Raw genomic sequence first — 11348 nt, 5'->3', positions numbered from 1 at the left:
GGGGTCAGATGCTGGAGTCTCTGCAGTCAGGCCAGGGGGGAACCAAGGCCCCCCAGCCCTGGGTGGTCTCGGGAGAACGGCCCGGGTTCCCACACACTGAGCCCCTTCCCTCCTGCCGTGGAAGGGCCAGGGCCGAGTTTCCTGATGGAGCCCACTCCACCTCCATCTGCTGGTGCATGTCCCGTCCAGGGCGTGTGCTCCTCTGGTGGGCTCTCGGGTTTATCCCCTCCACACGCTGCGCCCCCAAAGGTTTCTGTATCTCCTGGAAGTTTTCAGGGTCTCTCCTGTGGCACGTCCCAAGGCAGCACAAGTCCACCTCTTCCAGCCTGGGGTTAGTGACCCCAATCTCCCGGTCCCCCACAGATCCCATCACACTGCAGAAGTGTCCTGCACTTTTAGAAGACTGGGAGTGAGGGTGGGCACTAGAGACTGACCCCTCTGCAGAGGGGAGGCGGATGCTTCCTGGAACACCATGCCTCTTCAGGCCCACTGCCAGGGCGAGCAAGACCCCTGGATGTGCTGCCCGCCTGGGTCCTGCAGTTCTCAGGTCTGCACTACGAACACAGCCGGAACAGTGCCCGACCCAGGTGCACATGGCCCCGTGCCGTCCTCAGGTATGGCCACCTTTCCTCGGGCCCGTGCCTCTCTTTTCCTTCATACCTTTTACTGGAGCTTTATAACTGTACATGATGGTGTCACTTTCCTTCATACCTTTTACTGGAGCTTTATAACTGTACATGATGGTGTCATTTGTTGTCACATGTTGTGACAGTGTAATTTGGGCAATGCCATTCCCCAGTGTTTTCCCCTCCCTCCCCACCTGCCATCCCCCGTGCTCTTCCCCTACTGCTCTCCTTTGGTTTTCATGAGACCCCCATGCCCCTTGCTCCCCTTTTCCTCTCTAGCTTCTACATGTGAGAGAAAACATACGACCCTTGACCTGAGGTTGGGTGTTTCACTTAACATAATGGTCTCAAGTTCCATCAATTTTCCTGCAAATGCTATAACTTCATTCTTCTTTATGGATACATAAAACTCCGTTGTGTATATGTATATCCATCCATCCGTCGACAGACACCTATGACGACAGTCCCACAGTGTGGCCATTGTCAACTGGGCTGCCATAAACATGGACATGCCTGTCTCACTGTAGTCAGACGGCTTTAATTCTTCAGGATGAATACCGAGAAGAGGTAGAGCTGGGTCACATGGTGGTTCCACGCCTGGTCTTTTAAGAAACCTCCATACAATCCCATACAATCTCAGCAATAGTGCAAAAGTGTTCCTTTCATCCATGTCCTCTTCAGCCTTACTAGAGTCTGTGTCCAGATAACTCCGTTCTGACTGTGGGGGAGGAAATCTCTGGGTGGCTCTGATTTGCACTTCCCTAACTCCTAATGATGTTGAACATTTTTTCATGTATTTGTTGGCCTTTTGTATTTCTTCTTTTAAGAATGTCTGTTTAGTTCATTTGCCTGTTTATTAATTGAGTTATTTGGGCTCTTTGATGATAAATTTTTTGAGTTCTTTATATATTCTGGCGATTAATCTTCTGTTGGAAAAGTAGGTAGCAAAATTCCCCCATTAGTCCCCATTCTGTGGGTCCTCTCTTCCCATTCCTGATTGTTTCCTTGCTCTCCAGAAGCATTTTAATTTGATGGTTAGTTTAATTATTAACTCTCGGTATCACTACCTGAGCTTAGGGTCCTGTTTGGAAAGTCACTGCATTTTCTTCTAGGAGTCACCAGTTTCTGGTCTAATTCTGAGGTCTTTGGTCCGCTGTGACTTCGGCACAGGGTGGGAGGGACCTACTCCTCTTCACACTTGGATGGCACTTGCCGCGGCACCGTTTGTTAGAGAGGCGTCTTTTCTCCAGGGTGTGTCTTGGCAGCCTTGTCCTGGACCAGATGTGTGGGTCTGTCTGTCTTCTCTTCTGTGCTGTTCGTCCAGGTATCTGTTTTCACACCTTACCATGCAGTTTTGTGACTATGATTTTGTACGATAATCTAAAGTCAGAAACTGTGAGCCCTCCAGCATTCTTTCTTGGCTTAGAATTGCTTTGGCTATTCTGGGTCTTTTATTCCTCTAAATGAACTTGAGAGCTGTTTTTCCTAGTTCTGTGGAGAACTAGAAAATGACCCTGGAATGTGGATGGGTTTGCACTGAGTCTGCCTATTACTTGGTGGGAGGCTGTTTTAACAACATTGACCCTGCCTGTCCAGGAGCACGAATCCGCTCTATCCATCTTGTGGTGGAGCTTTGGGATCTCTTAAGTGTATGATCTTATCTTCTCAAACAGTGGTGCGTTGCCTTCCCCCTCTCCCACTTTTTATCCCTTTTCCTCTCTTGCCTCCTCTCTGGTAGAACTTCTATCACTAAACTGAACAGCAGTGGTGAGAGTGGACCCTCATCTTGTTCCAGACTAGGAAGGAAGTGCTCTCCGTTGTCCCATTCACTATGAGGCTGACTTTGGGTCTTCACACATCACCTTCATGATGTTGAGGCAGGTTCCTCTGTCCCTAGTCTCTTCAGTGTTTGTTTGTTTGTTTTTTAATCGTGAATGTGTGCTGAATTTTGACAAAGGCCACATATATTGAAATGACTAATCTTTGTCCTTAATTCTATTTATGCTGCACTCTCATTTTTAAGGCTTATATAACTAACCACAGAATGATAGGAAAGTTACAAAACGAAATGATCAATATTTGCCCAGGCAAATGAGTGTTCCCTTTAAAATATGCTTAAATGCACTATTATTATCATTATTATTATTATTCCACCATTTTGGGGCCATCTGGCTTGGAAGGTTTAAAGACTGGTGGACGGTCTCCACAGCGTTTCTCCAGGAACCTGGCTTGGTGGAGAGGCCCCAGAGGACAAGGTTAGCATTCCTCTCCCCCCACAGGACTCCTACTTAGCTCCTTGTGAGCTGGGAGTGTTCTGTCACCTATTTATTGAAAATGAACCGGGCGGTGAAGATCTGCCTGAATAGAACCCACCCAGAGTCACGTTGCTCCTGGCAACAGGGAAAGCATCTTCTCAGAGCTCCACTTCCCACATGGGACGTGATGGGCACCCCGTGGAACTGCACCATGGTTGGTTCAGAGTCTTTCTTCCCCCACCACAAGCTGTAATCCAGGAAGCCAGTGAGCCCTCGTCAATCACCCAGAAAAGAAATGCACCACAGTTTACAAAATAACTTCTGGAATTCAGGAAGCTTGAACCAATCCATGGGTTTCTGGAGGATCAAGGTGAGCAGCTTCCAGCCCTGTGCTAGGAGCAGAGTCCAAGGACTCAGGAGACCAGCCTGCATGACAGAGGCACACTCGAGGCAGTGTCCTTGGACTGGAGGGCTGGAGCAGCTCCCTGCTGGTTCTGGACTCCCTCGGTCCTACCCCAGCGCGGGCTGCTAGGCAGGGAGACCTACGCTCTGTCTGCAACACCAAACCACCAAGGCCTTCCAGAGCAGAGTGTCCCAGAACAGAGCCATTCAAACAGGAGAACTGTCACGTGAACGTGCAGTGAGAACAATAACTCCTACCTGGCCCCTCACGATGATTCAGAATGAGACAGTAAGGGACCAGAAGGGGAGAACAGAGCGTGGACTGGAGCTGTCACCCCCGAAGGAGCAAGACCCAGGAAAGGGCTGAAGTCCTGGTGCAGACAGAGGGGCCAACTCCAGGGCTGCAGCTGGGCATGATGTGTCCATGTTACAGCTCTGACACCACAGGACCCCTCACCTCCTGACCAGCCGCAGTCCCTCTCCATGCTGTGTGAATCTGGATAGACCAGGATCCCAGCACTCGCTCTGCCAGCAAACGTGTGGGCCACTGACCACATCCCCAGATGAAGGGCAGCAGGACACTCTGAGGTCTGAAGAAGCCCCACAGGATTCTGAGCTGAGTCCCACCTCACAAGCCACACAGTAGCAACAAATTTCAATTGATGTGTTAAGACTTTTAAAATATGGCCAAAAGGGACACGAACAGTTCCTAACATCAGGACCAAGACCACAGGGGCACGCACGCACCATCAGGGTGCTGCCAGCAGGTGTGGCAGAAAAGGGGGGCCTGCGCCCCGCTGGAGGGAAGGTGGAACCCAGCATGGAGGGTCCTCACCGGAGCCAGGGTCCCCCGCCAGCCACGCACCTGAGGAGAAGGAACGGCATCTTGAGGAGACGCCCAACTCCCATGTCCACGGCACAGCATCATGACAGCCAGGACGTAGACGACCCAGGAGTCCACTGACAGGATAACAGGCAGAGGAAAAGTGCCATTTACGCGGCATGCTGCCAAGTCCCAAAGAAGAAGGGACATGCTGCCCATGAGGACGTGAAGGGACTCGGAGGGACACGAGTCAGTGAAGCACCACACGCAGCAAGAGGAACCCGGCCCTCTCCCACGTGAACGTCGGGAATCGTCCAGCTCAGTCTCACCAGGAGGGCTTCCAGGGCTGAGGGACTCAGGAGGGACTTCTTCACGACGACATCGAGGGCTCCCGATGGCTCATGCCACATCCCGGGGGCACAATGAGGGCTCTACCACGTCCCGGGGGGACAGCGAGGGCTCTACCACATCCCGGGGGGACAGCGAGGGCTCCGCCGCATCCCAGGGGGACAGCAAGGGCTCCACCATATCCTGGAGGGACAGGAGGGCTCCACCATGTCCTGGAGGGACAGGAGGGCTCCACCATGTCCTGGGGGACAGGAGGTCTCCACCATGTCCTGGGGGCACATTGAGGGCTCTACCACATCCTGGGGGGACAGCGAGGGCTCCGCCACATCCCAGGGGGACCCGTGCAGGAGGCTGAGGGAAGGGCGGGCACCGGGCACATGGGGTCAGTGCACGCGGCCCACCTGAGCAGGCAGGGCCTCAGGATAATACAGCGACCTACCTGAGTGGAGGGTCTGCAGAACTTGGAGAAGCAGGCTGGTGGTCCTCAGCAACCTCCAGAGCTCCTGCTGGGAAAGAAGAACCCATGCTTTACATCCCAGAGTGTGTGAGCGGTCATCATTCTCCTCTCATGATGAGTCCACAGCTCCTTCTCACCACAGGCTTATGGCACCATAAAGATGGCTGGGAGGCTTAAGAACCTCCAGTTCCTAGGCCAAATGTGCTCAGTATGGGGTCATGACACAGAACAAACAAAGCACACGGAGGTGCAGACAGATCAGGCTGCAGGTGGAAGCACACGACCCTCTAGCTCCAGTGTCCGTGGGAATTTACAATCTGATTTATTTGCAGGGGTATCTATGGACCAATGCAGATGGCCCTCAGGGGAGAAAGCGTGACGTGGGTCCAGCCTTATGCACACACACACTCATGCCCTCACTCTGCACAGGGCCGACTCAGGTGCCTGGGCTCCACCAGGCATCCTTCTCTCAGCCCTGTGTGGGTGTTGAGAGCGGAAATCATGGCAAAGGCCATCCTACATGAGAAGACGGCTGACGAACAGCCAATCAGGTGCCAGCAAGAGAAATGAGTCTCCACTGTCCACACAGAGCCCTCAAAAGGGACTCATTGATGGGTAAGCCACCATTCCCAGTCAGCTGCTGGACGGCTGACTCAAAGGCCAAGAGAGCTCAGCCAGCTTGGTGACTCCACAGATGAAGGCAGAGTCCAGGCACAGGGCTGCTGCCACACAGCACAGGCACAGGTGCAGGGCAAGGAACTGCACACAGCAGGCAGGACTTCCAGGCCACAGAAGCAGGCCTCTGTGCCCAGTGCTGCGGGAGCTCAGGCAGGCCTCCCAGCCTGCTCTCACCCAACTTTTCACTGCAGGGGCTTCCACATGTCCCACCCCCAGAAGGTTGCAGTTCCCGGCTCGGATCCTCCTTTCAAGAAGGAAAGTGCAAGTTGGGTGTCCTCCAGAACACGAGAGCTCTGATGTGGGGCAGGGGCCAGGGGAGCATGCTCACCACACAGGGCACTGCGAGCACTCTGCTGGCAGAAGACAACCAGGGAACCAAAGCAGCACCTGTCTCAGAGGCCTTCAGGATGGCCTTAAACAGCAGGCCAGGGCCCGGTGTGGGAAGGGGCCAGGCTAGCACAGTGTCCCAAGACAATCCTAAGGGTCACAGCGGTCCCCATCTCCAGGGCAGAATCCTGGCACCAGAAGCTGAAAGGCAAGCAGGCTTTGGACCTGCCCAAGACCAACCCTCCTTGGAAAGAGGTCAGAATGTTCATCTCTCTTCAAAAGATAAACACAAACGGCCTTGTTCCTCGGCTCCAAGACTCACGGCAGAATTGACCACAACATGACTTTATTACAGGCTCTTGGTTGACAGTAAAAATAATCAGCAGTTGTTTTAAGATTATGCTGAGTGATTTTTAAGCTACTTTAAATGATGTTCAATCGCTAAATAACCAAACAACTTAAATACAAGCAAAGCACTGTAAAAGGAGCACATTTTCTTAAGTGAAAGTCTCCATGACACACTCCCTGGTCTGCAGACGGGCCAGCTTCGTGGTTACAGACCAAGGACAGACCATGGCTCGTGGCCCACTGCAGAACAAAGACAGGCGGAAGACACCTCTCCTACGAGCCCTCTGTGGTTTCCAGAATCAAGAGCTTTCTTTAAGGAAGGTGTTTCTCTTAAATTGCTGCTAACTAGAAAGAAAAGGATCTCTGACAAACTCCCCACAAGAGCACAACTGCGACTCACACCTGGGCCACTCTCATATGCCGCTCACGTTGTGAGAAGGCCATCTCTAGCTAACTCAGCCCAGCCTCTCGAGACCCTCGCAGCTTCTGCGCTCTGGGTAGAGAGGAAGGCAGAGACTGACTGCCCCCACCCCAGAACTGAGGACACAGGCTGGAGAGATGGGTGAACACCTGTCATCCCCAGTGCCTTGCTGCACACCCTGGCATGGCTGTGGGGTCCAGGCCTCTCCCCAAGGTCTCTTCTTGCACCTCACTGGTGTGGCCAGCTCTGGAGCATCTCCGGGCCTCCACTGTAGGCCTGCTGCCGGGCAGGGAGACAGCTCCCAGGCAGAGTGTGCCCTTGTCTCTCCTTCCCTCCTCACCCCTCCTCACTGAGAATGAAACAGCTGGACAACAACTCAGAGGACGGCTGGTTTGTGGGTAGACAGGTGTATCAGGACACACGTGAATCCAGCCAGCAGCGGAACAGAGTGCCAGCGGAGGTGTGGGGCGTGGTGGCACTGCCAGAGGTCACCTATGGCTCCCTGGTCTTCAGAGGCCAGACTCGCAGGCTCAGCCTCGATTTCAAAGCCCTCCTTATCTGTGCCTTGTGGAAGAGAGCACTGATCCCACCCTATGAGCAGGGGGTGACTAAGGTGGGGAAGGGAAGGCAGCACGCCCTGCTGTGCCAGGGAGCAGGCGCAGTACCTTCCTCCTCCGCAGACTCCGTGCGGATGATGGCGGGGCTGCAGTAGGCTGGCTGCAGCAGGGGTAGGCTGCAGGGGACAGCGTAGCCGCAGGGCACGGGCACCGAGTACCCGCTGGGCACCTGCAGACCCACGGCTTCCTCCTTGGCGCTCAGGTCGGAGGGCGGCGGCTGGTCCTCCTGGAATGGCGTGATGTCGATGACGGAATAGGGGTTCACTCTGGCTGGGACCGCAAGGGGGGCAGGTTCTGCCACTGCCTCGGCTTCTGTGCTGGTCCCATTTTCGCCTCCTGGAGGGCGGAAGGTCACCTGTCAGAGCACTCAAGGGCAGGCGGGTGCCCTCAGTGTGCGGGCCAGGAAGGCCTGGGCACGCAGCATATGCCTGGCATGTCCAGATGGATATAGGAGACCACAGTCCATGCAGCACACTGCAGAACTGGGCTCCACACCCCCTCTGGGACAGGTGAGATGGACACAGCCTGGTGGCTGACCCTGGACCACAGCTCGGGCTCAGCAGCCCCTGCTCAGTGAGCCAGCCCAGGCCTGTAGTCTTGAAGACGGAAAACCTGGGTGACTCCCCGCAGGGCCACGCTGTGAAGAAAGGCAAGTGGGACTCACCAGCAGGGGAGGAGGCTTCACCTGCCTCCTGGCCCTGGGCCCCAGCATCTGCCGGGGCTTGTCGGTCTGCTTCCGGAACTTCATCTCCACTGTCAAAATCGAACTGCTCCCCCTCCTCCTCCTCGTTGTTATTAGCACCATATTTCACTTCATTTTCTAAAATTTAAGAAGTATGAATTACCAGGTTAACCATTATTCTTGGCACAAGGGCTTGCACCTTCCTGAACAAGGACAGAGACCACGGGGCGCTTCCCTCCTGGGAAGCAGGAGCAAGGCCAGCAGCCAGAGCATTCCAAAGAGGAAGACAGTCTACTTCATGCCCAGGAGGGCCTGGGGCCCAAGCAAAGAGAGAAGGACAGAAGGGAAGCCCAGGCCGACCCTGCACTACTCAGGAGCTTCTGGAAGTAAAACATAGAAAGGACCGTGGAATACTCAATGGCCAAGGGAGGCTAGAGAAAAGAGGAGAGGGTGGAGGAGGGTGGAGGAGGGTGGAGGAGGGAGGGGGGGAGAGGGGAGGGGGAGAGGGGGAAGGGAGGGGGAGGGGGGAGGGAAGGGAAGAGGGGAGGAAGGAAGGGGAGGAAGAGAGGAAGGAGAGGGAGAGGAGGGAGGGAGGAGGAGAGGGGAGAGGAGGGAGGAAGGAGGGGAGGGGAGGGGAGGGGAGAAGAAGGGAGGAGAGGAAAGGAGGAGGGGAGTAGGGAAGAGGGAGAGAAGGGAGGGGTGAGGAGGGAAGAGAGGAAGAGGAGGGGAGGGAGAAAGGAGAAAGGAAGGGGGAGAAGGGGAGGGAAGAGGGGAAGGAAAAGGAAGAAGGGGAGACCAGAGGGAGAGGAGGGAGGGAGAGGAGGAGGAAGGGAAGGGAGAGAGGAAGGAATAGAAGGAGGGAAGGGAAGAGGGAAAGGGGAAGAGGGGGAGGGGGACGGGAGGGAAGAAGGGAAAAAAGAAAAGCAACAATCTAAAGGCATGGACCCCATGCTGAAGACGCCGCACCCCAGCTGGACACTGATGGGTGCTGCTCAGGCCGGGTCTGGCCCCATTTGGCCCATGCTCTCCCTGCACTGGCTGAGGTCTCAGCCCTTGTCCCAGCCAAGGCCTTCTGCTTGTCCCCAAGGACCTGAGAGCAGCCCCCGTGCCCCCGTGCCCCAGTGCTGTGGGCCATACTCTGTCTGGCTACCTCCACCCGAGGCTGCTCTGACCCAAACTCAGGCAGGCTGGGCCTCACAGTGCTATGCACAAGACTGGGTCTGCCATGCCCAGGGCATCCGAGGAGGTCCTGGCCTGGGGCCCAGGGCTGGGTGACCAGGGCGAGAGCACGGTAGCTGCTCTCAGGAGAGCTGAGCCCTTCCTCCTGATCTTGCCACATCAAGAGGCATTCAGTCCCTGGGTCTTCATGAACTGAGGTTAATATAGCGATAGTATGATTTCTTTTTCTGAAACATCATCTGTGGCAGAATTTTAGTATTAATTAGAGACAGCTCTTGCTGGTAGTGTGACTTTAAAATCAGGAACTGAGTTTTGCTTTCTGAAATACCCCAAAGCATCTTCTGAGATGATTTCTTTACACGTCTCAGGTGGCTGTCTGAGCTGCTCGTGGGCCGCTGCCAGCCTGGACGCTGGGAACGCTGCAGACACTGCCTTGCTCAGCCCTGTGGCAAGGCTGGAAGAGGCGCTGCTCCATCTGTCCTTCCTGAAGCTGTCTTGTGTTTATAGTCTCCCCCCAAACTGTAACTGTCTCCTTCATATCTCATACAAAAGTACAAGCCTGGGCATCATGGCTGAAAGGCCAGGGCTCCCACAGCTGAGGCCCACACAGGTGAGACCCGCCAGAGGCCAGTGCAGCCGCAGAACCGGCCTCTAGGCACCCATTCCCACATCCCATGCCTCCTGGGTCCTCCAGCTCCAGATGACCCTCAGGGGTCAGTCCCCCACTCAGCAGGAGCTCCTGCAAACAGTGGCACCTGACAGTTCTCTGGGGGCCTCTCCTCCCACTGGACACTCTGGGCAGTTCACCACACCACAGTTGGCTCGGTGTCTCTGGGGCCCTGCTCACTTGGGGGAAGCTCTGCCTACAGAGCTTCTGGATGAGCATAACCAGGGCCAGAGGTCCGTATGGCGGGCAGTGCAGGGTGGAAGAATGCCCGCACAGCTTTGCCCCACCTGCCCCACAGCCCAGGTTTCGAAAGAACAGGAAGCCCTGGGGATGCCTGCTACAGAAATGTTAGGGTCCACCACAGGGCTGGGGCCAGCCTTCCCTGCCATGGGCATCTGGGCAGGCGGCTCTGGCGAGATGATAAGAAGGCTGTACCTGGTGTGGATGGACAGAAGAGATCCATGCATGGCCCTGAGTTGCCCCAGAGAAAGGAAGCAGGAGAGGACTCCCTGGACCCCGTTACAAGTGCCTGGAGAGGCTGTGTTCTAGTGGTGGAACGTTGGCCCTGGCCACTGGGCCTGCACGTGGACGTGGCCTCTGAACAGGAAGCCCTTTCCCTTCCACATCAGTCAGCTTGGGTGGCGGACGGAACACCTTGCAGGAAGCTGAGATGCCCAGGACAGGCAAGCCTGGTGCAAGAGGCTCACTGGTACACCCCAAGTGCACTGGCCTAAGAGCTGGGACCCTCAAAGTTCATATCCCCTCTGAGCCCCAGCAAGCACCTCATCATTCTCCCTGAGATTCTCTCACCCTCGTCTCCCCCACCACTCACCCCTGTCAGGAGCAGCCTCGTAATTCCAGAGCACAGAGTGTTCAGGAAGAGCCCCTAGTGCCCCAGGGCTCCTGGACACCCCTGTGGAGGCCACACACCTGTGGGGGCAGGAGGAGGGCCCTCTTGCTGGTCCATGCTCTGTGGCTTGGTCAGGGAACAGAAGCCCCCGCAGGAAGTGGAGACACCACCTGTCACATGCTGGCTAGGCAGATGTCACTTTCTCACCACGTGCAGGGCTTGTAGTGATGGCCTGATGGCCCTGTAAGGAGGAAACACAGCTGTCACTTGCAGCTGGGGTTAAAGAACTCATCCCCTACTGGCTGCAAACCAAACCCAAGAGAGGGTTCTCAGTCAGCGCGACTTCTCCTCGGGTCACCCTGAATCGCAGCCAGCAGGTAGCCTCACAGCTGGGACCACTGGGCAGATCCCTGCCAGCCAACACCTCCGAAAGTCTTTGCTTAAGTTCATTCAGGGTTCTGAAGGGAAAAATCAGCACATAAGCCAAATGTGTGCTTCCTCTTCCTTCAACTAACACTTAGCAGTTCTGAGTAAAGAACTATCAGGATTAAGGTGCAGCTGACAGTTTTCTAAGCTTCCTTGAGGGAACAAGTAACCAGTCTCTTGGCTAGGACAATCCCACGTGCCTGGATCTAAAACAGGGTGACACCCAGAGCTCATGAGAAGGC

The 11348-nt window shown here is 55.3% G+C and overlaps 1 long non-coding RNA gene across 1 annotated transcript; it reads right to left on the bottom strand.

The window, feature by feature from the left end:
* Window positions 1–4893: 4893 nt before the first annotated feature.
* On the bottom strand, window positions 4894–8088 carry LOC308633549. Its single transcript, XR_014018797.1, has 3 exons — window positions 7967–8088; window positions 7351–7638; window positions 4894–4957 (listed from the first exon to the last, which is right to left on the bottom strand). It is a non-coding gene; the product is annotated as an uncharacterized lncRNA (long non-coding RNA).
* Window positions 8089–11348: the final 3260 nt, after the last annotated feature.

This window comes from Spermophilus citellus, assembly GCF_964194105.1.
Source record: "Spermophilus citellus genome assembly, chromosome: 14".
Classification (NCBI taxonomy): Eukaryota; Metazoa; Chordata; class Mammalia; order Rodentia; family Sciuridae; genus Spermophilus; species Spermophilus citellus.
This window is presented reverse-complemented; position numbering and strand designations above follow the sequence as displayed.